The 26,700-nt window shown below is 39.4% G+C and overlaps 1 long non-coding RNA gene across 4 annotated transcripts in view; it reads left to right on the top strand.

Annotated features, from left to right (window-relative positions):
• Positions 1 to 19,612, top strand: part of LOC120381694 — a 57,931-nt gene extending 38,319 nt beyond the window's left edge. The window contains exons 3-6 of one of the 4 annotated variants that reach the window (XR_005588137.1): positions 12,260 to 12,440; positions 14,682 to 15,088; positions 17,524 to 17,606; positions 18,491 to 19,612. This is a non-coding gene — a long non-coding RNA (uncharacterized LOC120381694). Of the gene's footprint in view, positions 1 to 12,259; positions 12,441 to 14,681; positions 15,251 to 17,523; positions 17,607 to 18,490 lie in introns of those variants that run through there. The other 3 variants (XR_005588139.1, XR_005588135.1, XR_005588136.1) reach the window with 3 other exon arrangements.
• The last annotated feature ends 7,088 nt before the right edge of the window (positions 19,613 to 26,700 follow it).

Below are 26,700 nucleotides of genomic sequence, written 5' to 3' on the forward strand. Positions count from 1 at the left end.
AAGAGACACTTCCACTATCTTCTCAAGTGGAAATAGTTCAATATGTACCTCCTTCCATTTTTTTGACATTGAATAGGAATATAGTTTCTTGCACAACTTTTTTTTGGGGGGTGGGGGGGAGTGAAGAGAGACTCTCCAATATAGCATGAGAGTATTATCTAGACCTGGGTTTGTTTCAGAGCATAAATCAAATTATTCAGATAGTAAAAAAAATAAGCACATTTGGAGATGTTCTCCACTTTGTGGAAATTATGCCTTACTTTCAGACCCATTCCTTCATCCAATAAAATGAAGCTAGTGTAAAATGAAATGGATGTGGAAATTGGTCGTAGAGTCCTGGAGCAGGCAGCCATATACCTCTTAGGCCTTGTCTACACTACAAAATTAAGTCAACTTAAGGTAGTGCACATCCCTACCAGGAGCGCTTGCACTGACTTAAGTGGGGCAGTGTAGGTGGATGACAGTCCCACATGGGGCTCACTGTTGCAGCCTCCCTGCCTTGGGGCTGGCAGTGCAAGCTGTCAACATGGCGCAGGGCTCACAACTGGAGCCCCACCTGCCCCAGGGCTCACAGCCAAGAGGTGATGTAAGTAACACAATGCCTACACAGACACTGTATGGTCCTAACTAGAAGCGTTATGCCTCTCATGTTATGCCTCTCATGGAAGTGGAGTTATTAGGTCGGTGTTGTGGGTGACTTACATTAACAGGAGCAACATTATAGCGTAGACGCTTAGAGTTAGGTCAACATAAGCTACCTTATGCCAACCTAACTCTGTACTGTAGACCAGGCCTTAGGCATCACACACTCCTGTGAAAAAAAAATTAGCCTCTGGAGTTTTCCCACATTTGATAATATGGCTTTAAATGGGACTAGCCAGTAGGCAGAAGAAAGTGTAACCTCCAGGACAATGCTGCTATTGTTTTGTGTGGTGTGAAAGAGTAAGGAAAATGGTTGCTCTGCTTTCCCTTCAGCTTTGTTGCGATAGGTCAGCAGTCAGCTCCGGAGAACCAGGAAAAGGATTTTTAAGGTATTTAGACACTTAAAGATGCAGATAAGTGTCTACGAACTTTTGAAAATCCTGTTAGGTGGTTAACTCCTATGCATTTCAGTGGGAGAGGCATGCTGGCATTCTTAAAATCCTAGCAGGTACCACATACCATTACAATTCTGGCCCCTAATCTCATTATGGGCCTCTAGGCTGCCATGGTAGGGTTTTTTTTCCGATTTAGGGGAAACCATTTTGAACACTCTAGCTAGGGATCAACATGTCACATTCAGTTTTTTTAATCCACTTTCTGGAAATGAAAAAAGAACAATACATGACAGGAAGGTATTGCTTTGTTTCAGACACAACGATAAGCATTCCATTTCTCTATTGTTGACGACAATAAGTGAGGGGCCAAATAGCTACAAATTAAGACAAAGTAAAATTTCCCAAAACCCATAAGGGATTTAGAAGCCTAAATACTATATTTTTCAAAAGTGGCATAGGCACTAAGAAACCTAAATACTATTGACTTTCAGTGACAATTTGGCTACCAAGGAATTTTGTGTCAATTTTGAAAATATGACTTAAGCTTCTAAATCACTTAAGTGCTTTGGAAATTTCCCCCGATACAGTTTCTCTTCCTTTGGGGGGTAGGGAGTGCTGAGTTTACAGCAGTCTTGTGAGGAAGAATTATCTTGTATGCAATCTTCTGGTTAGAAGCTAAAGAGATGAGGATTTAATTCCTGGGTCTGCCACATCCTGTATGACCATGGACAAATCCTTAATCCACCCTATGCCTCAGTTCCTCATCTTTGAAATAAGATAAATACTAACCTATTGTGAAGGGATGTTCAAAGATAAATCCGTTAGTGAATGTGTAACTCAGAAAAGCTGGTGATGGGAGACAAACATACTGAAAGATAAATGGGGGGCAGGGAGGAGAAGAGGGACAAGGAATAGCCCCTTCAAGCAAGACTAGCAGGATGAGGGAGTTGCAGGCGTGACTCAGTAAGTGGCTGGACTGTGACTTGGGGTTTGGACGGACTGTGGCTTGGGGATGAATGTCAGAGGGGAGTTCTACAGGTATGCACCAGTCAAAAGCTCAGCCCCAGGTTCATGATCCTTTCCTGAGGTTGAGCGTGTGGGAAGTTCCAAGTGAAACAGAAGACTAGGTGAGTTCTACCAATAAAATACACACATTGAAAAAAATCATTGAACATCTTCTTTCTTGAAACCAAATTACAGTATTTGTGATGAGTGTCCTCCAAGATGATGTAATTCTGGCAACTTCAGAGTAGTCATTTCAAAATCTCAATTGCGGAGAGGGACAAGATGTGGTATAGTATTGGGTGAAATGAAGCACAAGAGCAAATACCACCCTACTTTTTTAAAGTACAAGTTTTAGTTTGCTAAAAATATTTAGAGATTTAGCATCATGTCAGTGCGTTTTAGAGGGTTTGAGACTAATAAGGATATTTATTACTAGTTTTAACCTAGCACATTTGGCCAGCACGAAAGGAGTCAAAGGCATTATCATTGGATGGGTAAAGCCCTGGTGTATGCTCAAATCTATATTGTAATACTAAATAGTTATGTACCATATTTTATCTCTCTTACTTGCACTGAAAAGTTCCTTAGATAATGCCATTGATTTTAATGAGGCTGATTGCAGGCTAAAGTACCCCTCCCCATGGGTTAGAGTGGTAGAATCTGGCCTTTATGATTGGGGACACACAAGTGGAGTTAAAGACTATGGAAACTGGTGGAGGAGGAGAATTACATGAAAGCAACACATTCTCTGGATCTCTACATGTGTCTTGTCTTAGCTGTGTGTGTCTGTTAGAGTTTGTACAATGTACAAAAAGGACATGTCCTGTTCCAAGGAGCTTACAACCTCAAGATTCCAATTTGTAATACATTCTGTACATTCAGACCTTAACTGAAAACATCATCCTTCCTTTCTAAATGTTTTGGGTCAGATTCAAGATTATTAGGGACCAGGACATGGAGCTCCCACCTAGTGGTTGGAGCAAGAGTAGGTCAGGAGGAATAGGAGCCCAGGGTGAGAGCTGGAGTCAAAGGCCAGATGCCAGAGCCAAAAGTCAGACCTTAAGTCAGAGCTCAGTGTCAAAACCAGATTATCTTGGGCTGGGCTGCACTGGGCTGGACACAAGAAGGCACAGGAGCTATCAAAGCCAATGCTTTGAACAACTGGCAAACTGCTGCTGGACTTGAGCAAGCCTGCTAGCTTCCTCAGTCTATCAGACAGGACACTCCATCAGGCAGTCTAGCTGATGCAACCCAGCGGTGCACATTAGGCTCTCAGGAGACTGAGCAGACGCAGCTGCAGGGCCTTATTTCAGATGAAAATATGACACACACCATCTGGACCATGTCAACCAGGTTTCAGGAGATCATTAATTTCCAGCTCTGAGACAGTTCTTGAGTGACCTTGGGCAAATAACGTAAAGTCTCTGTGACAAGTTAACATACTAAGTCAGTTTCCCAGCTGTAAAATGAGAAATTCTTTCTCCCACTGTTGGGTTGTCTGTCTTGTCCTTTTATATTGTCAGCTCTTTGAAGCAGGGAGTCTCTCTCACTATAGGTTTGTTTTTCTGTGCCTATCATAATGCGTCTTCAATCTTGGTTGGGGTTTCTATGAAATAATAAAGTAATTTCACATACTGTATAATTTCTTTAACACAAAGGGCAAATTGTGAATGAACTCTGCAGTCTTAGCATATACATTAATACATTGTTTTCACACAATAGGAAAAGCCATCAAAATTTAGAGGGGCAAAATCAACATACATTGTCTGTAAGAGATAATATATTAGAACAGATTCTATAAAAATAGACATAGAAATGTATTTAATCAGAATAAAACTTTTCCTCCTTACCTAAACCTACAAAATACTTTTTTATCTACAATAGCCACAGTTCCTGCCAGTTAAAGAAAACTACTTTTTCATTCCCTGAAGCTGTTTTATTGTATTGTATTGAAAAATGTTTTTCACATTAAATAAATAACTACTTGACATTGTTTTGTAAAATACATTTTATGAAAGTTTCTTTCAACTTTTGGATTTGTGTAATTAGATTTGTCACTTAAACATATTTTTAGTATTAAGCTACATAGGAACTGTAGAGAAAAGGGCATGTTTTAATTGTCTGCGAGGAATATAGTGTATTCATTATGATGAAATTTTCATCAACATTTCATCTTTATGATCTTTCAGACAATAGTCTCATTTTGACAGACTTTACCATAATTTTTACTGCATAATGTTGAAATGGGGAATGTATCATTTCCTGTAATAAGAGCTCAGTGGTTTGAGCATTGGCGGCCTGCTAAACCCAGGATTCTGAGCTCAATCCTTGAGGGGGCCATTTAGGGATTTTGGGCAAAAATCTGTCTGGGGATTGGTCCTGCTTTGAACAGGGGGTTGGACTAGATGACCTGCTGAGGTCCCTTCCAACCCTGATATTCTGTAATTGGTTTTAGAACCATTCCAGCATTTTTTTTACTTAGACTTATACAAACACTAAAAAGAGGGCAATTAACCAGATGCTCTGGGTGACCTTCTGGGTAATCAGAATGAAAATCTTTCAGAGTTTCTTAAATAGTTGTTGGTGTCTCTGTTGCTCCTATTTGGTTTTAGTAATAAAACTAAGACGACAACTTATGGTATCATGATAATCAACATCCTGGTTTAATTTAATCAATGAACAAATAATTCTCATTCCTATTCACAATACTGAATATTTATTTTTTGCATCACACTAACATTGTGCTTAAAGTATCAATTTAAGTCACTTACTCTATTGCAGAAGACTCGATTATGAATTAGGGCTTTCTTGTGTTAGATGCTGTAGGCACAAAAGCCCTTTACCAGGGAGTTTACAATCTCTACAATCAGAAGACAAGGGATGTATAAAACAAACAAATGAGCAGGAAGACCAGGCACAAAGTGATTAGTTTAATAAGTAGTGGTGACTCCAACCCCGTGTTTATATTAAATGTGGAAGTGTTTTTACATTTCTATAGGACAAGTCCATAAATTAAGTTTCATGTCAACTTATGTTCTTCCATTCATAATATAATACTATACAATACACATGACAAACTTGCTGTTTGACGGCCTAACCTGGTGGGCATGGACATTATATGTAAAACACTTAATCCTCCAGCTAGAGTTCTTGCTATACTCAGCATGTGTAAAGGAAAATTTTGCGGTTCTTAATGGTTCAGTTTTCCCCTCTCTTCTAAATTTGATGGCTTTGATCCAGCAAAGCACTTAAACATGTGCTTGATTTAAGCATATGACTTGTCTCAAATGAGGAACGTGCTTAAGTGCTTTGCTGGATTGGGGCCCAATTTCCTGGTCTTTCATTGGAGAAGACAAACTGTTTCCTAAACTCTTTCTATCTTGGATCCTAAACTCTGAATCTTGGGAGAGGTTTCATGGTACACCTCTACCTCGATATAACACTGTCCTTGGAAGCCAAAAAATCTTACCACGTTATAGGTGAAACCGCCCCCTGGAGCACTGCTTTACCGCATTATATCCAAATTCGTATTATATTGGGTTGCGTTATATCGAGGTAGCGGTGTATTAGAAAGAAAGTCTAAATGGAATGTTACTAAGAAAACTATTGCACTGGAACAGTCACAGTGTAACTCTTTGACTGCCAACAATATGGTTACAGGTCACTGGACTCAGGAAATCTGTGTTCTGTTCCTGGCTCTGTCACTTAACTTCTCGGTGAACTTGGATATGTCACTTCACCGCCTTGGTGCCTCAGTACCCCAAAATTGGGATACTGATGCTGACCTTTGTAAAGTGCTTGGAGATTTACTGATGAGCAGTGCTTTAAGAGAGCTGGGTATTAGTATAGACGCTTTAAGTAGAATATGGGTGTTTGGTTTCTGTTTTTAAAGCTGAACTCAGAAGAAGAAGCTGCACTGTAGATACCTGGAATTTTCTGCCAACATGATTTTTTGATAGAAAATGCAGTTTCTGCAAAATTGAAATATGGGGAGAATGTGGGGGTTTTGCTGTATTTTTTTTTTCAGTTTTCAATCAGAATAAATAATGAAATATTTCATTTTGCATTGGTTTGACCTGAATCCAAATATTCTTGACCTGTTGGACTGAACCAAATATTCCATCTTGAATCAGTTCATCATTAAACTGTATCTTCCTGTGTTGTGTTATGGGAGCCGTAGTTTGGCTGCCTCCTGTCCCCATTTTTCCCTATAAGTTGGGCTGCTTGGACAGGTTCTTTGGCTGCATTTGGACTCTCATGATGCACTGTTCTCTCCCTCTCTGATCAAACTACATGATGTCTTGTGACTGTGGGTACAGATTTGTGACTCTGACAGGGTTCACTCATCTTTGTGATGCCTCCTGCTGGCTGTCCTGGGGATTAGCTCTGTTTGCCATTGCACCCTCCTCTGGTGGTGCCTTGCCACCATCACTTTCATTCCAGAACCCACACCACTCTCAGGACTGATGCATCCTCTTCAGTGACACTGCCCTCTGGCTGTGCCACACACTTTGTCCCCCGCCTTCTGGGGGACCTGCACGTTTGAACCTCTGTCCAGCCACTTCCCTCAGTGGCAACTGCCATCCATTGTTCCAGGGCCGCTTCCCGTGTAGGTCCAGCACCCTCTTCTGCCCTTACCTCAGAACCTCAGCCTGCATTCCCTAGAAGCCATCCAGCAGCTCTCTCTAGCTCCCCCAACCCCTGCTTGCAGCATTGCTTTGCCCCAGGTGCTGGCACTCCTCCCTCCCACCCCTCGCTCTTCTCCTCTCAACCTCCAGTCAGCCAGTGCCCTTTGCTCTGCCCTTATGACCTTCTTATATAAGGCTGCTGGGACATGATTGGCTGCTCCTCTCAGCACCTTTCTCTGGCACTAGGGCTGCTTTTAACTCCTTTTCTGCCAGTAAGGGGCAGCTGCCCTATCACAGGAACAAAAATGAACATTGGAATTTCCTGAGGGATGGAAATTGATATTTTTCACTCACATTGAGGTCAAGTGCCCTTCTTCATAAAATATGTTCCACTCTACAGATTGTTGTAAAGGAGTTATTTTTATTTACAGGTGTTATCCACTCAGAGAAAGAATTCACAGTTGAACCACTGTCATTAGCAAGACATCTTTGTAAATATCCAAATATTTACATAACAGTTCAGTACCTGATTTTATTGAGGGTGGGAAAAGCATTGCACTCTTAAAGATTTTAGTGGCTCATGTTCTGAAATATAGCTTTTTTTTCTGACAGAGCTGGCAGTGATCAATATAGCAGTGAGTCAGTTCCATTGCAAAAATAATCCATTAAAGTGATCAGACTATAAATATGAATAATTTCAGGAGCATAAAATGACTATCTTGGCTACACTTTCTCTTGGCTACACGATCTAGTACCAGATTGAAATACTCCTTTATATTTCTGTGGCTGACCCAAAGATGTGGTGTTTGATCCATATTTTCCACCATACTTTTTGAGAGTTGCAAAAAAAAATCCCACGACTAATGTTAATTATTCTTTAATCATAGCCATCTCTTACATCTGTGCATCACACCTGTTGTGAGAGTAAATTGACAGACACCCTGCTTTGGGAGACTGTTAGAAAGCTGACATTGGCAGTGACTTGAAGAGCTCTATCCAGATAATTTGAAGACTCCTGGAATTGTTTGTCTCTTAGGTATGATTTATTTTTTCCTCTTTTAAAGGGTTGAGAGTCTCTCATCATGAGTGGGTCAGAGCTATTCCTCTAAACCCCAGGAATTAGGAAGACAGTATAGCTCCAATTTTATTGAGACACTGAAAGACATCTGAACCTTTTGTAAAGTAGGGAAAATACGAATACCTGAATCAAAAGTTGTAGCCTTCATGAGCTGCCATTTTCTAGACAGGCCTTTCTCAAAACATTGAATTGCCTTAGAATCTGTTGGAGATATTCTTTAGACTTTTTTTCTCCTCTTCTTTTGTCATGCTTTTCAAGAGCAGTCCTTATCCTCCAGAAGTTGACACAATCTTGTTGGTTTCATCCCCAAACCCTTTTAATTCTTTATCTATTTCCTTAGTTCAAGAGTTCTCAACCATTCCGTACTATGACCCTCTTTTCTATACCAGGAGCTCCCTCCCATCTAGCCAGTATCCGCCCTCTAATTTAGTAATATGGCAAAGGCAGGGTGGCCATAACTCTTCTGACTCATGAACCTCTGTCTTTGTTGTACAAATGCAATGGTGGCTACTTATTTTTCCATTCTTGTTATCTATTTCCCTCAGTCTCACTGAATGGCAATTGATGAGTTGTCCAACAGGTGATAGTATTTGCAAATTAATTAGGTATTCACTGAGAATCAAATTGGCAGAATCATTCTTACTTAACTCAGCAGACTTGCTAACCCAAGTAATGGTCATGCAGTTGATCACTCAAAAGGCTCTTGTCGGGTACAATATGTGTATTTGTTTGCTTGCCTTTATTTTCATAGTTCTGTACATTGCTTGAAGAACACCTCAGTTGTCTGGTCCAAGAATATTAGAATTAGTGCCCCATTTCAAACATCCTGTCATGGGGTGGTACTCTGAGTCTCTCTCACCTTTGGTAGAGACCACTTTCACTCTAGGACACCTTCGCCACCACCTTACTTTATTAAACTGTTCTAACAGGCCATTGGCTGTAGTACTATTTAACTATTTACAAGGCCCAGTCAGCTCCCCATTTTCCTTCAGGCTCTCCGGCACCCCACCAGGGCAGCCTTCTTCTCTATTTGCTTTCAGCTGCTGTGGTCGTGTCCCTCTTTAATTTGTCCTTCAGTTGCAGCTCCCCTTCTTAATCAGCCCTCCATTTAGATTCCAATTAACATATATTGGTGTAGATTTGAGTGACAGGGTACTGTGTCTGTTACTGATTCAGAACCCCTGTCTCACACCCCTTAAGATATTGTAATTGTGAAAATGAAATGTCCTGTAAATAGACACCCTGTTATGGTACGTGTAGCTATAGCTGGCAGTCTAAATCCTAAGTAAAATGTACTGGGGGGGGGGCGTGTCTCATTCTAGTTCCTAGTGGATAATACCACCTATCATTATACTTTAAATCTTTAGGATTTACAGAGGTCTAATCTTTATTTGGCATCTTTATGTATAACCTTACTTTTTTCTATTTAAAATATTAGGAGCCAGAATCTCAGCTTCTGTAAACTCATGAAGTGCCATTTACTTCACTGAAGGAGGGAAGGCAAGAGAAAAGACCAATGCACATTAAGAAATTCAGGATCTTGGGTATAAACATTACTGGGCCATATTCATGCTTTGAAACACACACATCTCTCAGCAGCATAGAACAGCATTAAAAAGTCAATTTTCTCCATCTCAGGTACCAGCAATAACCAGAGGATCTTCTTCCACTTGGAATAGAAAATAACAGGGTACTACAATCACTTCAGACTTATGTGAAACTTATTTTTTTTAAGGGCACCTGTGGCATAATATGCCCCTTCATTAACACCCTGCACACTATTATAATAATCTTTGTACAAAGTAATCCTTGTAAAGTATAATTTGAACTCATAATTTTCTGGCAATTATTGTCCTGGTAAAATGTGAGTGGCAACCCTGAATGTAAAATTATAAGATTTCCTTGTATGATTTTTATTAACACATGTTCCAAAACCCACAGCACTGCCCAAACTGTACAGGTCTGTCCTAAATAAATATATAAAGGAGACTGAAAAGAGGGGCAAACACCCCAAGAGAGCCCTCTATCTTTCTTTACCCCTCATATTCACTGCACCTGAAATAATGAAAAAAGCCTTTGTTGGACTCTGGAAGAAGGGGTACTGACTTACAGGGTTTGAGTCAGTAAGAATGCTGAAAACATATGGTGAGAAACTTTGCTTGGACCTGATAGTTTGTTAGGTATTAGTAAAAATCTTATCTTTATTTTTCTTGTAACCATTTCTGACTTTTATGTTTCATTAATTGTACTCTCTGAAAATCTCTTTGTTAGTAGACTTGTTTTATCTAATCCAGTGTGTTTAAATGAAGTATCTGGGAAATTCCATTTGGTATATCAAGGTATGTGCATATTATTCTTTTAAAAGAAATAACTAACTCAATATAACTTATATTGTCCAGGAGAGGGCTGAGCAATACAGGACATACATTTCTGGTGGAAAATCTAAGATTGGGAGTGTATTGGGGTCATCCTGTAGTATAAGCAAGGCTGATGAGAGCCAATGTGTAACCCCAAAATGGCTGGCAGGCTGCAGTTACACACAGACACTCAGGGGATGGCTTGCATGCTGGAAGGCTGTCTGATAGTGGCCTTGGTAGGAGCTACTTCAGCAAGGCTTATAAAGCATCCAAGGTTTCAGAGAAGGGGTGATAGACCCCCCATTGGTCTGGATTGTACCTTGTTATGTCACAGCATCCACTGTATCTGAAGTTGGCAAGTGATTCTCTGATTAAAAATAATTTTATTTTACAGTGTCTAGTAGTGTGCTGCCTCATGGTACATCCATGGCCTTTTGCTATCAGAGTTTGCAATGCAAGGCCCTGATCTTGTAATCACTTATGAATGTACTTAGCATCATTCATGTGAGTAGACCCATTTTAGACTATGGTACTGCATACATGCTTAAAGCTAGGCATGTATGCAAGTGCTTCCTGAGATCAGAGTCTAACTTTATATTTTGTTAATAAATATGGATTGTACTGTGATAAATAAATATCTCACACAAGAAGAGTAGCAAAAAATAATTTTCATCAGCAAACCTATTCAGGGTGTTGGTCTTGATTTAGTTTTTATAGAGCAATAAGATCATAAAAAGGTCCTTATTTTTTTTCCTCTGGATGTAGATTTCCCTGACTATTAGGATCCATTAAATGAAGCACTAAAATATTCATGAAAATGCCACCTTTTTGAAACAGGGTCAGTTGCACAGTCTATTCATTTAAAAATACATATAATTTACATATAGGTGTCATCCATTAGAGTGGGAATTAACATTTTGACCAATGGCCTTTGTCAAGATGATTCTGAAGAGGTCTTCAAAAAAAGCTATTGGTCAAAATGTCAATTACCTCACATAATGAGGGACACTGGTAAGTACAATAACCCTATTTTAAAATGAACACACTGTCTATCTCAACAAGACAGCACTTTCATGAATATTTAATTTTCTAATTGTAGTACATTATTCCATTATACAGTACATATAAAGTTATCTTTTTGTGGTTCCCAGAAAATGGACAATGGGACATACTGATAGGTTATATTGAAAAATTTTAAGAACTTTTATGCAATGAGGTTAAATAAATATAAGTAGTTGTTATATGTTCTTGGGGAAATTATAATAATTAGCTAATTATGCCTTTAAAAATAGGTTTAAAAGCAGCCACAGAGACTTACTTCCTAGATGTTGTGACTAATAGTTACTGGAATTGTGTGGTGCCTTCATGAGCAACTGGTCCGGCAAAGCTCTGCCACTTTTAAAATAATAGCTTTGTTTATGTGTATGTCCCATCTCTCTAAAACTGGAAAGAAAGTCTTGTATCACTCCTTATTGCTTACCATAAACGCTTTCAGTCATATACCATTCAACATCAAACTGAAGCTAGTAGGAAGGGAACTTACTACAATTCTTCTAGTCAAAGAAACAAACTACTCTTTTGTTTGTTGTTTGAGTTTTTGTGGCTGTTGGGAGCTTTTAGTAAATGTTTTCACCCTCCTAGGCACCCACTGAGGCCTGGTCTACACTGGGGGGTTCGAACTAAGGTACGCAAGTTCAACTATGCGAATAGCGTAGCTGAACTCGAAGTACCTTAGTTCGAAGTACTTACTCGCCCTCACGGCGCGGGATCGAAGTCCGCGGCTCCCCCGTCGACTCCGCCACTGCCGTTCGCGATGGTGGAGTTCCAGAGTCGACGGGACCGCGTTTGGTGTTCGATATATCGCATCTAGATGAGACGCGATATATCGAACTCCGAGAAGTCGATCGCTACCCGCCGACCCGGGCGGGTAGTATGGACGTACCCTTAGAAGAGGTAGACTCCAGCTAATGCAAGAGTGGATAGATGCAAGATAGAAAAGAAAACCTGCCTTCCTAGTCACCTAAAGGGAAGCATTGACTATATGGAGGAACAATGGGCAACTTTCTTCCTGGTATCTTTTAATAGCAAACGTATCCTCTTCGTTTCCTTCCCCAACATCTAGAACAGGTCTACAGTTTGACTGCTATTTTACAGATGCTGTGTTAAATGTAAGAAATCTCTTCTTTGGTTCCTGCATGAGGACTGCACATGATATGAAAAATTCTGATACAGTCAGTTGGGCCAAGAGCAAGACCGTCCCCATGGATTTCTAGCCATCTATTTGATGTGTCTCAGGCCTCATCTACCAAGATGATTTATGAAGACAAGAAAGAAGGTAAATGGGAGCCAAGTACTGATGATCATAGACAAGAGTAGTAATGCTACTATATATAACACAGACATAAAAATGGATAATATTTGGGTGGAGAAGGGGCAGTCCAGCAATACAATTTGCTAGTTTTTTAAAGAGATGAGTTTATACTGTACTAACTTCCATGTTTTCACATCTTCAAAATTCTCAGATATATTTTTCTGAAATTTTAATGGCTAAGAACCAGAAGTTGAAACACCAATGCTGAAAATTGCTTTTCAGCAAGCAAACTAACGGGCAGTATGAAATCACAAAATATGCTTTCTTCTTTTATAATGAATGTGAGGGTATGCTGTCTGAATTATTGATCTGTACCCCAAAATGTGATTTATGTCCTATGTGCTCATCTCTCAGAGGGAAGCAGACCGTTTCAACGCACTTCCCCAGCGGCAGATACAGCTGGCTGAATGGGTCTATTTATCCAAACAGTTAAGCAAATTCTATGGGGGACATTCTCCTAGATGGCCTGTTGACAGACTGGGAAAAGCCAGTCTGAGACAGAACACTTCACACATGATTCCTGTTACAAAGACCATTGAGCAATATAACAATTGAGCCCAGACACATACAGAATGGGAGCTTTCAGAAAACTCAGCTTCCTCTATGGGGGAGGGGACAGGTTGGATTTAAAAACTGGTGCCAGCCTGGCTCTCAAATTCAACCTGGCTTTCTAAAAGAACATAAACTACAAGAACAGAACATAGCCAAATTAAGAGGAAAGCCTGTCTTACTTAGTATACAGTGAAGCATAAGATTGGATGAAACTAAAGGTACATGTGGGCTGTCAGGTTTTAAATCATTTTTTCTTCAGTGCTTTGTTCCAACTGCTAAATAAAAATATTTTGTTTGAGGAAGGTCAATGTATCACTGGTCACAGGTTCCTGAAGGGAGAAAACACAGGTACCTGAAAACCAGTCAGACCTGCTGTGTTCTAAGTGATTGATACACACACCATACTGTAGTCAGATCTGGTCTGATAGTGGAAGAGTGATGTGCTTTGTCCATGAGATAAATAAAGGGCAAGAGGCCTCAGAGCACCTGAGCTGGGTGCACTCAGAGACCAGAAAGGAGACAGAGGTATAGCTAGTCTGCAACCATGACAAATAGCAAAGACTACAGGGTCAGGTCATTAGTGTGGCAGCATTTATCTTTCTGAACTCTTGCAGTTAAAATATGAATTTGAACTTTCACTTTGGCCAATATAATCTGGCTTCTAAGATAAAAATTTTAAGAAAATATGACCATTCTAAGTATTATATATCAGTTGCACTGTTGGGTGATTTATATTCATTAACAATTCCATCAGCTACTGAGACATGTTAGAGGTACCACAATTAGTATTAATTTAATATACTCTTGTTTATGAGCACTCTATACGTTATCTGTCTCTGTGATAAAATGAATGGTTGTTTAATTTGTCACAGGTCTAAAAGATTATTTTTCAACCGTATTTTCAAAGAACCATTCTTAATTTTTGAAATGACACCCAAGATGTATTTGGTAGTGATTGCTTGTTTCTGATCAATTAAGTTACACTCAACTTTCTTTGTGGGGCCAGGATAAGTTTCACATTTTGGGAAATGTGACAGAAGAGTTTGGAGGTATATTGACCTTTGAAGATGGACAAAAATTAAATCTCTATTTTCCTCAATTTCAAAGATATTGCCTCATAAGATTAATAGATACTGAAGTACTTGTGAATTTAAGGAAAATAGAGATTTAATTTTTTACAAATGGTAAAAGATTGTATGCCTGTTAGCTGAAGTGAGCTATATATTTAATGCAAAAACTGAATATTTTGATGCACTATATGTTTATATGACTTGCTAATTTACTTGTATTAAAGTAAAGTGTTCAGGGCACTTCAATCAAAGTACACAAAGCATTAGATAAATAGAATCACACGCACATATATATATATATAAATACACAAACTGATATGGGGAGGAAACATATTGAGTGTAGACATATTGAGTATAGAAAAGTGCTCTTACAACATGAAGAAAAGTGACAATAAGAAGGGTGAGCAAGAGGGAGAGTTATGAGGAAGAGTGAAAAAGATTCATAAAAAACCCTTCATGTTTTAATTAGAGACGTTCGATATCTATGAATGGAAAATACAAGATATTGACATAATTCATCTTATTTCTATCCAGCAAATACATTATTGTTCTGATCTCATATGACATATTTTTTCTTAACCAGTCCTCTAGATAGAAGACTGGAGATGATTTGAACATCTACCAGCCCAAGGAAATAATATTGCCAGTTTTGTATTGACTTTATTCCAATCAACTGCCTCAAGACAGCCCTGAAGAACTTCAGTAATTCAAAGCAGTATTTTTATTACTGATCTCCATTTGACATATGAAGACTTCTCAGGTTGAGTCAGGACTAAAATCTGTTTCAGATGCTCTACTGCAGCAATTGTAATTTAGAATTCACCAGTTTAAATAATCTCACTTAGTCAAATTAGTTCTGTATTTCACTTTGCAATGGACTTCTCTTTCATTTCAAGCAAATGACTACTCTGTGAGGACAAGATTTTTACTGCTGTTACTCAGCCTGAGTAGTACCATGCTCTTGTATGTAGTCCTACTGAAGAAAATAAGGTAACTCAGAGTACAGTTCAGCAAAAGTAAAGGTGTTAGAATGTTCCTTGAGTAATCAATGCATGTATTTTGATAAAAGAAAATTTCTGAAAAGATGCTCTGTCACTTGAAGTCCTACTTCTTTCCCAAAAAATCTTTTTTCTTTAATATATTTTAATTTTCTATAATAAAAACAGACTTAATGGGCAATATTTAAATGTCTTGGATGCCTACTGAAGTTACACAGGAATACATTTGTTCCAAAGCGTTTACAAAATGCCATTTAACTCAAGTTAAGGCAGAAGTAAATAAATACTTATACAATTTAACATAAACATTGTTGCATTTGAATAAAAATATAGATTTGACTTAGCAAATCCCCTAAATCAAAGTTGTTTAGTCTTCTAATTCTGTAGAAATTAATCCCCTAATATTGATGCAATTAAAAATTAATTAGGAGAGCACGCACCCTAATCTTGCTAGGTAGCATTCCCCAGGAAGCAACTTCTTTTCCTTCCCACCTGTTCCATCAATTAGATTCTTCAACAATATTTCTGTGTAATGCTATCTTCTGTGGCTTTATAATTATGACCAAATCCGACTGTATCTAAAGTGGGTTCAAGCATTTCAAAAGTGAGAAAAGTATCAAATCTTGAAGGCTAGAAACTTTGTTTTGAGGTCATCTTATACACAAAACAAGGCCTATGAATTAAATTATAGAATTTCTCTGAAAGGTCTTGAAGCAGCCTTTTCTTTCTCTTCCTCCCCCTCACAGCAGTAGGATGTCTATAAGACAGATTCACACAAACATGATCAAGGAAAATACTGAAGACTAGTATATTCAGTAAGGTCTAATCCAAAACCTGGTGAAATCACTGGAAGTCCATTGACTTCAGTGGGTGTGGGCCATGTGCTAAATACACTGCATATATATATATCTGGAATACCGAAATATTTCTTCTTTAATGTATTTTAATTTACCATAACAAACCCAGCCTCCGTAATCCACATTTTAGATTAAATGTAAGCCTATTAAAAATGACCAGATCCAAAAGTCCACTGAAGGCAAATGGACTGTGTAGGTATGTGAAATAATATTCTATATGGGATGGGACAAAAGCTTAACAATAAAACACCATGACTAGAGCTGTGTTCCCAACATCCCAGATGAGAGTGCTAGCATTAATGCAATTAAGCAAGATGGACATGGGTATATGGCTGGGCCTTTCACAAAGTCCCCAGCCAAACCTCTGACACAGCGGTAACTAAATCAGAGAGGGGCTCGTATCAGTTTGTGTATGTTTTCACCCTTCATGACTACAATCACTTGTGCAGATGCCACATAAAATTGGTTTGAATGAATGTGATGAGAGAATTCAAAGAATTAGAAGTGTAACTTTTTGTTCAAAAAAGAACAATACAAGTTCATGGAGGATAGGCCCACCAATGGCTTTTAACCAAGTTGGTCAGGGATTCAACCCCATTCTGATTTATTTATATACATATACAAATAGAAAATAGATCTGAAAAAGCTATTAATGTCAACTCTTAACAAAGAAGTAAACATGATTAAGAATTAGAAGCAGCACAATGAGGTGATCTAGTAGGACATTAAAATAGAAAAAGGAAGAGTTCAAACAATTATGGATTCAGATGGTAACTATAACTCAAAAGATTTTTCATTATTATCAAGGCAAAGGATTAATCAGGGAGGAAATTAAAACTCTGGAGGATGAAATGAGAGACGAGATGGCAGAGGATGGTAAAATTACTGAAGTATTAAATTAATACTTAATATATTTACAAAGGATGAAGCTAATGGTTCAGTGACTGGCAATGGCTTCAAACTTGCTTTAGTAAATGTTGAGCCAGATTTTGATCTCAGCTACAAAACCGTAACCGGCCCACATTCTTCAAGACTTTATAACAGTAGGATCTCTTGAGGACTTTGATGCTTATTAAATGTGTGGGCTATTTCTTTTTGAAATTTGATAATCCAAATGCCAAGAAGTAGATACTGTCACCTTCCATATACTGTAACTCATTTACTTCTTTACATGCAGCAGTGATTAGTATATTTCAAAGCATCATAGGTAGTCTTGATTCTTCATCATCATCATCATCATTTAACAGTCTGACTCCCACTGCTTTCAGTGGCCTTTGGTCAGACTCTAAAACTGGAGAGGTTTATAAAACGATTTCTACCTATTTCCTACCTAGCAAGAGAGAAATCAAATCATGTTTTCTGAAACAGCTTTTCAAAAATATTTGCGGGGGAACAGAGTCACATTAAATGAAGTTTTAATTAAGCTGATATTTAAAGATTACAGTTCTTGTTTGGAATGCTTGTAATTAATTATAGTTATTTAGATGGGAAACAATTATTTAAAGCATATATGACAATTTATAATCAAATGTAATATGGCAATGATCAATTTATGTACTCTTCTCTACAGATTTTATTGTTTGTATTCTACCTGGACAATAGGAAGGGTCGGTACGATCTTTGTATATCAGCTGAATAAAAAAGCAGATGCAAGTGAGTTAGGGTTTCAGTTTTCACAGCCTAGAATTTTAATCAGTTCAATATGTATGTAACTAAGGAACTGTTTTTTTTCCAGATAGCTAATTTTAGAAATATATCTCCACTCTCATCAGTCAGATCAGATATTTAATCTTTAAACAGGCCAATCAAATTATAATTAACCTTTCCAACTAAAAATTAGACTATTAGGGCCGAATACCCAGGTCTGGCTGAGTTGCACTTGGCATAGGATCCTCCACATGGGGAGCTGACCCTCTGTTGGTGAGAGTGGGGACTTTCCACAGGCACCATCACCCTTTCTTTCCCTCCTGAACCCCGCTCTGAGGCACATTTACATGGAGATTGGAAAGGTCTGGCATGGACTTCAGGGGATATACTTTCTTCCTCTACCTGACGCAACACAGTTTAGTCAAAACAAAAGATCATACATCTCCAGGTTTTATTATCTCTTCCATTAAGCCTCCTCTTGTGATCTTGGGGGCAGCTACAATCAAGGAAAGCCCCTAGCAGTGCAGTTTCAATGGCGATATATTGTCAGGAAGCAGCAGGGAGTGCAAGGGACCAGATTCAATATGGAGGCACAGGGCCTTTGAATGGATGGCCTCGTGCTGATCCTTGGGGATATTTAGAGTTTGAGATGGGATAAACAGCCTTTTGTGTGGGCAAACCTGACAGGGAACTGGGTGAGTGTGTCAGGACAGAGATCTCTAAAAGAAGATGCTCATTGTGATTCCTTCCTCTTCTGTGTGTGTGTGTGTGTGTGTGTGTATGTATGGGGGGGAGGGTGTTTTATAAAGGTGGTAAATCTTTTCAATTAAAAAAAATCATTTATATTTTGAAAACAACTTTTAATTTATTTTTCCTTTTTGTCTGCGCAGCTCTAGAGAAGAACATGGTCTGGCTCAGTATTCAAACTCTTCAAATATTTGTAGACTGTTTATTGTGTCCTATGCTCCTTAGTTGTCTCGTTTCTTAATATCTTTCCCTGTAAATTAATGTCTTCGTTTCTGAAGTAAATGGGATGTTCTTCCGTGAACACTTCTTTACAACATTTCAGCTGTGGTAACATTAAAACTGGAAAAGGTGGTGTTATGCCCTGCTCCATAATACAATGTGTCTGTGGAAGAAGCCCAAATTAACACTGATCTTTTTGGTGTCATATTATATTGCAAGCTCATACCTACTGTCAACCTAAATCTCTTTAAAAAAAATGAACAAAATGCCTTATCTAAATTTCTTAGGCAAAGATAAAGTGGTGACTATAGTTTAAAGAAGGTTTGGTACCTTCCTGTTAGTCACTAAATGAAACATACAGGCAACCTAATTCCCAGCATACTCCTTAGTCAGTGTGTCAAATCTAATCCCTACCTTTTTGACACTGGAGGCCACATTCTTCACTATGCTCCACTTTCACTGTACACAGTTGAGAAAGGAGCTGCAAAGCAGCTAGTTGTTGGTCCCCACAGTCAGTGAACATTTCTAAGCCTCTCCAGGCCCCATTGTACTTTATGGTGGCCTAGGGGCTGCTCCAGCATTGACTAGTTATGGTCCCTGAAGGGGCATCTGCCAGCCTGGGTGCTGCTGAGTGCAGTGCTTGGTGTTATGGTGCTTGTAATGCCCACTGAGAGCAACAAGACAGTCTCTCCTGTGCTCTCGATGCTCCCCCTACTGGTGCACAAGCTGCAAGAAGGGGAAAGAAGATGCATCCTGGCTGGAATGGTGATTAGTGAGGAGCTGAGACTTGTGGGGGAAAAGATGAGAGGGAGACTGGCAAATGGAGCTGAGGAAGTGGGAGCAGGAAAAGGAACATGGATTGGAGGTTTGTGGAGACTGAGATGAGGAGTGCAGGGGAAGGAGTCAGACTACACAAACCTGATCTATCTCCAGGGTATGTTCCAGCCTGTGCACTGAATGAGGCAGGGGGCCTGTGGAAACATAGTATGTGATCATGTAATTTCTGACTGTGGCATTCTCATGTGTTTGCATTATGAAAATCTAAATTCTAGCACTTTCTAACTTTTGAGTGTCTCACTTTGCAACTTTAATATTTTTTAATATATTTATGTATGTAATATAATAGTACAAGAATCCAACATGAGATAAATTGGTCTTTTTTTTAAAAAAAAAATATTTTATTTTTGGGAATACACACATTTTTAATCCTAAAAGACCCACTTTTTAACTAGTGGGTAAATTTTACTTTGAGATTCCTGAAAGTGAATCTCTAAGACATTGGTGGGAGGGAGGTAAAGTGAGAAAATAAACAGTAACATTCACGCTGTGTTTCACAATAACAATTTGTCTGCTAATTACATGGCGTCAAAAATATGAAACTCGTAGATGTATTGTTATCACATATCTTATCTGGACTAAAGCTTTCATCAGATGGCATTAACAGCCAATGTATACACATCTGGCTAAGTCATGAATTTTTAATAGCTGAATACTAAATGAGAATTAAAGGTGTCTTCAAATCTGATGGGAAGCTGTGATGGGTTGGATCACAGAAACCCCTTTGGGAACTGCCAACTGATGTGCCAAGACTACTTCTACCCCTGCTTTCCTGCCCTGGCAGCTTAGGACTTCAGCACCCTGTCTTGTTGAGCCAGACACACCCATCTGCTCCAACACAGACCCAGGGTCTGAATTACTTGCCCTACAGCTTCAGGCTTAACCTGAAAGCAGCTAACAGAAGTGTTCTTGTCTTTAACATTCAGATGCCCAACTTCCAATGGGGTCTAAACCCAAATAAATCCGTTTTACCCTGTATAAAATTTATGAATTGTTCGCCTTCTATAACACCGATAGAGAGAGATGCACAGCTGTTCCCGCCCCCCGGTATTATTAATTAACCCAGAGTATGTATTAAGTAAAAAGTGATTTTATTAAATACAGAAAGTAGGATTTAAGTGGTTCCAAGTAGTAACAGACAGAACAAAGTGAATTACCAAGCAAAATAAAATAAAACACAGGAGTCTGTGTCTAATACAGTAAGAAACTGAATACAGATAAGATCTCACCCTCAGAGATGTTTCAATACATTTTTTTCACAGACTGGATGCCTTCCTAGTCTGGGCACGATCCTTTCCCCTGGTACAGCCCCTGTTCCAGCTCAGGTGGTAGCTAGGGGATTCCTCATGATGTCTGCTCCCTTTTCTCTGTTCCACCCACTTATATATCTTTTGCATAAGGCGGGAATCCTTTTGCCTCTCTGAGTCCGCCCCCTCCCCCCCCCCCCGTTCTCAATGAAAAAGCACCAGGTTAAAAATGGATTCCAGTTCAGGTGACATGATCACATGTCACTGCAAGACTTCATTACCCACTTGCCAGCACACAGTATACAGGAAGACTTACAGGTAAAACACAGCCATCTGCAGACAATTGTCCTGGTTAATCGGAGTCATCAAGATTCCAAACCACCATTAATGGCCCACACTTTGCATAATTACAATAGGCCCTCAGAGTTATAGTTCATATTTCTAGTTTCAGATACAAGTGGTACATTTATAGGATGATCACACTCAGTAGGTTATAAGCTTTGTAATGATACCTTACAAGAAACCTTTTGCATGAAGTTTATTCCAGTTATATTAGCATATTTTCATAGCTTCTATGACATTGCACTCTAAATGATTTTATCAGATGATCTTTGAGCCTTTGGACTAGATCCTCAGCTGGCACAGATAGGTGTACCTCTACTGAGGCCTAGCCAAAACTAGCCAATTGCACATTAAATTTAATCCGCTATCATGAAACATCTAAAATTTTTGTTGCTGAGAACTGTAGGAGAAAGTTGAGGTTCTGAGTAGAGCTGAATGAACAATTGATTTTTCAGTTGGGTAGCTGAACTGAAAAAATAGAAGAAAATGGTTTGTTTTGAACTGACTTTTTTCATGCCAATACAAAACAAAGCAAAATTGTTCTAGTCAAAGAAAGTGAAACATTGATTCAAATCAATGTTCCATTTTTCTTTTGCTAAAACCATTTCCTGAATTTAACCAAAATCACAAATAGTTTGTCACCCAAAACTGCATATTTTGGTGAATTTACTGTTCACTGAAAAAATTTCACCCAGCTTTAGTTTTGAGGGCCAATAAGGAGTGTTTTGTGTGGAGGCTGCATGTAAGGAGGGGACTGATGAAAATTCAACTTCATTTTGTAAACATTGCATTTTGCCAGGGTTTGCTTCAGGTTCACACACTCTCATTTTGTTATCCATGGCCATAGCAAGTTTATGGTCTCAAAGAGAAGAGCTATAATGTTATTCCTTACTCAAGTGAATAAAGATTCACGATTCCTCAGGGTTTAGGTGCCTGTGAATGCATGGGACACAGTAACCAAAGTTAATTCCAACGTACATAATTGAAGTGCCCAGTGGCAGGTGAAAGTGTCAACTACTTTTCATAGAATCATAGAACTGGAATGGAACTTCAAGAGATCATCTAGTCCAATCCCCTGCACTCATGGCAGGACTAATTATCTAGACCATTCCTGACAGGTATTTGTATGTGTGCAACTGATTTGTTCCTTCCTAAAATGCAAAGCACTCCATTGTCTTTATTGAATTTCATCCTATTTCCTTTAGACCATTTCTCAAGTTTGTCCAGATCAATTAAAATTTTAATCCTATCCCCCAAAGCACTTGCAACCCCTCCCAGCTTGGTATATTCCACAAACTTTATAAGTGTACTCTCTATGCCATTATCTAAATATTGATGAAGATACTGAACAGAACCAGACCCAGAACTGATCCCAGCGAGACCCCGCTTGTTATACCCTTCCAGCATGACTGTGAATCATTGATAACTACTCTCCGGGAACAGTTTTCCAACCAGTTTTGCACCCACCTTATAGTATAAGGTGGATAAATTCATGGTGGCTAAGTCCATAAATGGCTATTAGCCAGAATGGGTAAGAATGGTGTCCCTAGCCTCTGTTAGTCAGAGGATAGAGATGGATGGCAGGAGAGAGATCACTTGATCATTGCCTGTTAGGTTCACTCCCTCTGGGGCACCTGGCATTGGCCACTGTCGGTAGACAGATACTGGGCTAGATGGACCTTTGGTCTGACCCGGTACGGCCTTTCTTATGTTCTTATAGTAGCTCCATCTAGGTTGTATTTCCCTAGTTTGTTTATGAGACGGTCATGTGGGACAGTATCAGAAGCTTTACTAAAATCAAGATATACCACATCTACCACTTCCTCCCTATCCACAAGGCTTGTTACCCTGTCAAACAAAGCTATCGTTGGTTTGACACGATTTGTTCTTGACAAATCCATGCTGACTGTTACTTATCACCTTATTATTTTCTAGATGTTTGCAAATTGATTGATTAATTATTTGCTTCATTATCTTTCCAGGTACAGAAATTAAGCTGACTGGTCTGTAATTCCCTGGGTTGTTTGTATTTTCAGGAAATACTTAGCACCTTGGAAGATCAGGCTCCCCAAACAATAGCTCAACTCTACTCCCCGCTGAAGTCTTTGATTTTAATAACTCAGGGCAAGTCTACACTTAAAATGCTGCAGCTGTGCTGCTGTAGCACTTCAGTTAAGATGCTGCTACACTAAGGGGAGATCTTCTCCCATCAGCATAGTTAATCCACCTCTCCGAACCCTCCCGTCAACATAGCGCTGTCTACACCAGGGGTTAGGTTGGTATAACTAAGTTACTCAGGGGAACGACATAATTATACTGATGTAAGTTTATAGTGTAGACCTGGCCTTGTTCTTAGGTATTACTAGTAACATGGGTAAAGAAATACAGGCCAGATTCTCAGCTGGTATAACTTGGCGTACATCCATTGACTTTAATGGAGCTATGCCAATGTATACCAGCTGAGAATCTGGCCTTATGCTTTTTAGTAACATAATTTTAACCCAACAATATTTCCTTAATAGTTTTAGAAGAATTAGTATTTGAAATCCTAAACATCTTATGATAAGCATATCCTTTGAGCTTCTTATTTGCTACCAGATCTTATCAGGATGACAAGCACATTACTGGAAGAATTAAAGGTTTCTTATTCTTTCCATCCTCACCTCTATGAAAAAAAAGCCCCATCTCTTTTTACTTCTAAACATAACTGATCACCAGATTGTTAGCTGTAGGCATGGATTATATTTTTATAATTTAAATCCACAGAATGGAGGAGTCTCTAATAAACCTCTTTGTCAAATCTTGAGCCATCTGATGCAGCCACAGAATAGGTATCAGACTTATCTGCTACAGCCAATGTGACAGACAGATGTAGAAAAATTAGGGTGAATTTATGAAGTCTTTGTTTTAATAAAGAACCAAATTGGATGCTGCTGCTAGATGTCAGTTATAAAATATATTGAGTCATCTCAAGTAAAAGTGTTTAATACTGACTTCTCATTTTCAGTACTTAATGGGATGTGATTGATTACAGAACAGTGGTGGTTCTTGCAAATGTGGAATTATATATCAGAATAAACAACAGGTGTTCTGTATTTTTTTCTTTATGAAATATATTTAGAAAGTGAGTCTGTGAGAGACATTAAAGAAAAATGTTCAAGAACTGATTATATATGAATGAAATGAGGTAATGTAGATTACTGTGTGGCATTTTAAATACTTAAAAATATGTTGAAGGCTTAGGGCTTGGCTACACTTGAGAGTTGCAGTGCTGGGAGTTACAGCGCTGGTCGTACAGATGTGTAGGGAAAGAACTGGTTTGTGGCCACACTCACAGCTACCAGCGCTGCAGTGTGGCCACATTTGCAGCATTTGCAGCGCTGTTGGGAGTGATGCATTATGGGCAGCTATCCCAGCGTTCAAGTGGCAGCAACGTGCTTTTCAAAAGAGGGGGGTGGGGTGTAGTGTGACAGGGAGCGGGGGAGAGAGAGAGAGTGGATTTTTGGAGCCGACACTGTGTATCAGCTCCTTGCCTTACAAAATCAGAAAATTTTCCCAACCCCTTACTCTTAACTGCAGACCAGATAAGCAGCTGTTTCTCTCGTCAAGCAAACACTCATCCCCCTGCCTGCCTCATTCACAGGGGTTATCTCATTTGATTGTTCACAGTCAGTTACAGATTGATCACAGCAAACAGGAGCTGTGTTTGTTTTTTAGATAAGCAGCTCCCGGAGCCCTGGAGCCCCGAGTTCACAACAAAACAGAGAGAGGCTGCATAACAAAACAAAGAGAGTAATTTAGTTAAAAGCATTCTGGGATATCTCCTAATACCCTGGAGGCCAATAACAGCGCTAGTGTGTGGCCACACCTGACGAGCAGCACTGCATCACCAGCGCTGCACTCGTTACACTCCAAGCAGACCAGGTGTACAGCCAGCTCTGCAACCAGGGAGTTGCAGCGCTGGATGTGCCTTGCAGGTGTGGACAGTTACTAAGTTGCAGCGCTGGAAAGCCTCCACCAGCGCTGCAACTCTCAAGTGTAGCCAAGCCCTTAGAAACTATTCTTCCTGGGAAAGCAGTTAAATGGGAACTGTCTGAAATTTGCAACATATTAAATTACTCAAAAGTAAGAGGGCTCCATTATAACTTATAGTACTTGATGTGTGAGCCATTAGCATGTGCACATTTAAACATATGCATTGTTACAATTGTGATGAATTAGCAAATGAAGCTGTACAACATTAATCCATCCTATTGACAAATATTGTAATAGAAATAGTATATTTTAGGGGCAAATTATCCCCTCCGTGTGTTCTATATATAAAAGCAATTACTATTGATAGATATATGCACTGAGAGAAGCATATGTCCATAATTACTTTAGTGTTTAAGACTGAAATTTCAAATCTGTACCCAACGTAAAATTATGACAATATTTATCATTGTCTTCCATTAATCTCAGAATGGGAAATGAAGACCTTCTTTGTACTGTGCGTTCCATTATTGATGTGGTTCTAGTGTTCCAGAAAATGCATTTTTTCAAGGTGATATTGCATGTGGCTAGATCCACTAATGGGATTTATACTCAGTGTGGCAATGTCTAAATTTTAGGTGACCTCCACCTGCTGGAATCTACAGCCCTGACATGGCTTCCTATACAATGCATGGGGAGATTTCAGTGCCTGAGAAAGGGGATCCACAAAAGCTGTCATGATGAGTGAGGAGCTCCCAAAGCTAGCCAGCAGGAAATGCAGAGGAGAAAGATGTATCCTAAGCCCCATCCGTCACATGGACTTTAATGCCTAACTTATTTCCACTTGAGAGTCACAGCAGTGAACCCTCTGCTCAAGTTAGGCACTAAGCCAGGTCAATTCTTTCTCCCAAAAAACCTGAGGAGGATATTCTCTTATTATAAGCCTTATCCCAGTGGTTAGGACATTTACCCATCATGTGGGAGAGCCTAGTTCAATCCCCACTCTGCCTAAATTGGAGGAGAGACTTGAACCCAGGACTCCCACCTCCTCTTACAGTGCCCTAACTATTAAGGTATGGGTTATTGTGGGGCACGTTTCTCCTTTATAAAATAGTCTTAGGGCCAGAGAAAAAATTTGTATGAGGATGGAGAGGAATGACTTTATAACCAGTGGTTAGGTCACTGACCTGGGATGTGAAAGACTCAAGTCCTGCTTGAAATCAGACAAAGTGTGCACTGAACCTGGATCTCCCGCATCCCATGTAAGTGCTCTAACTACTGGGCTAAAGTTTATAAGAGGGGCATCCTCCCACTGTTGTTTTTTCTGGTAGGTGACCTCTGAGCACACCTACCAAATCAGGTCTTACAGGCAAGATAGGTGGTGGAATGCCTATTCTGAGGGCTGGTCTACACTGGGGGGTGGGAATCGATCTAAGATACGCAACTTCAGCTACGTGAATAGCGTAGCTGAAGTCGAAGTATCTTAGATCGAGTTACCGACCGTCCTCACGGCGCAGGATCGTCGTCCGCGGCTCCCCATGTCGACTCCGCTACCGCCGTTCATGTTGGTGGAGTTCCGGAGTCGACAGGAGCGCATTCGGGGATCGATATATCGCGTCTAGATGAGACGCGATATATCGATCCCCGAGAAATCGATTGCTACCTGCCAATACGGGTGGGTTGTCAAGACTGGGCACATGCCCAGCTGCAGAAACATAGGAACACTGGGCACTTTA

The sequence above is a fragment of the Mauremys reevesii genome, linkage group 1 (genome assembly GCF_016161935.1).
Source record: "Mauremys reevesii isolate NIE-2019 linkage group 1, ASM1616193v1, whole genome shotgun sequence".
In the NCBI taxonomy this organism is placed as follows: Eukaryota; Metazoa; Chordata; order Testudines; family Geoemydidae; genus Mauremys; species Mauremys reevesii.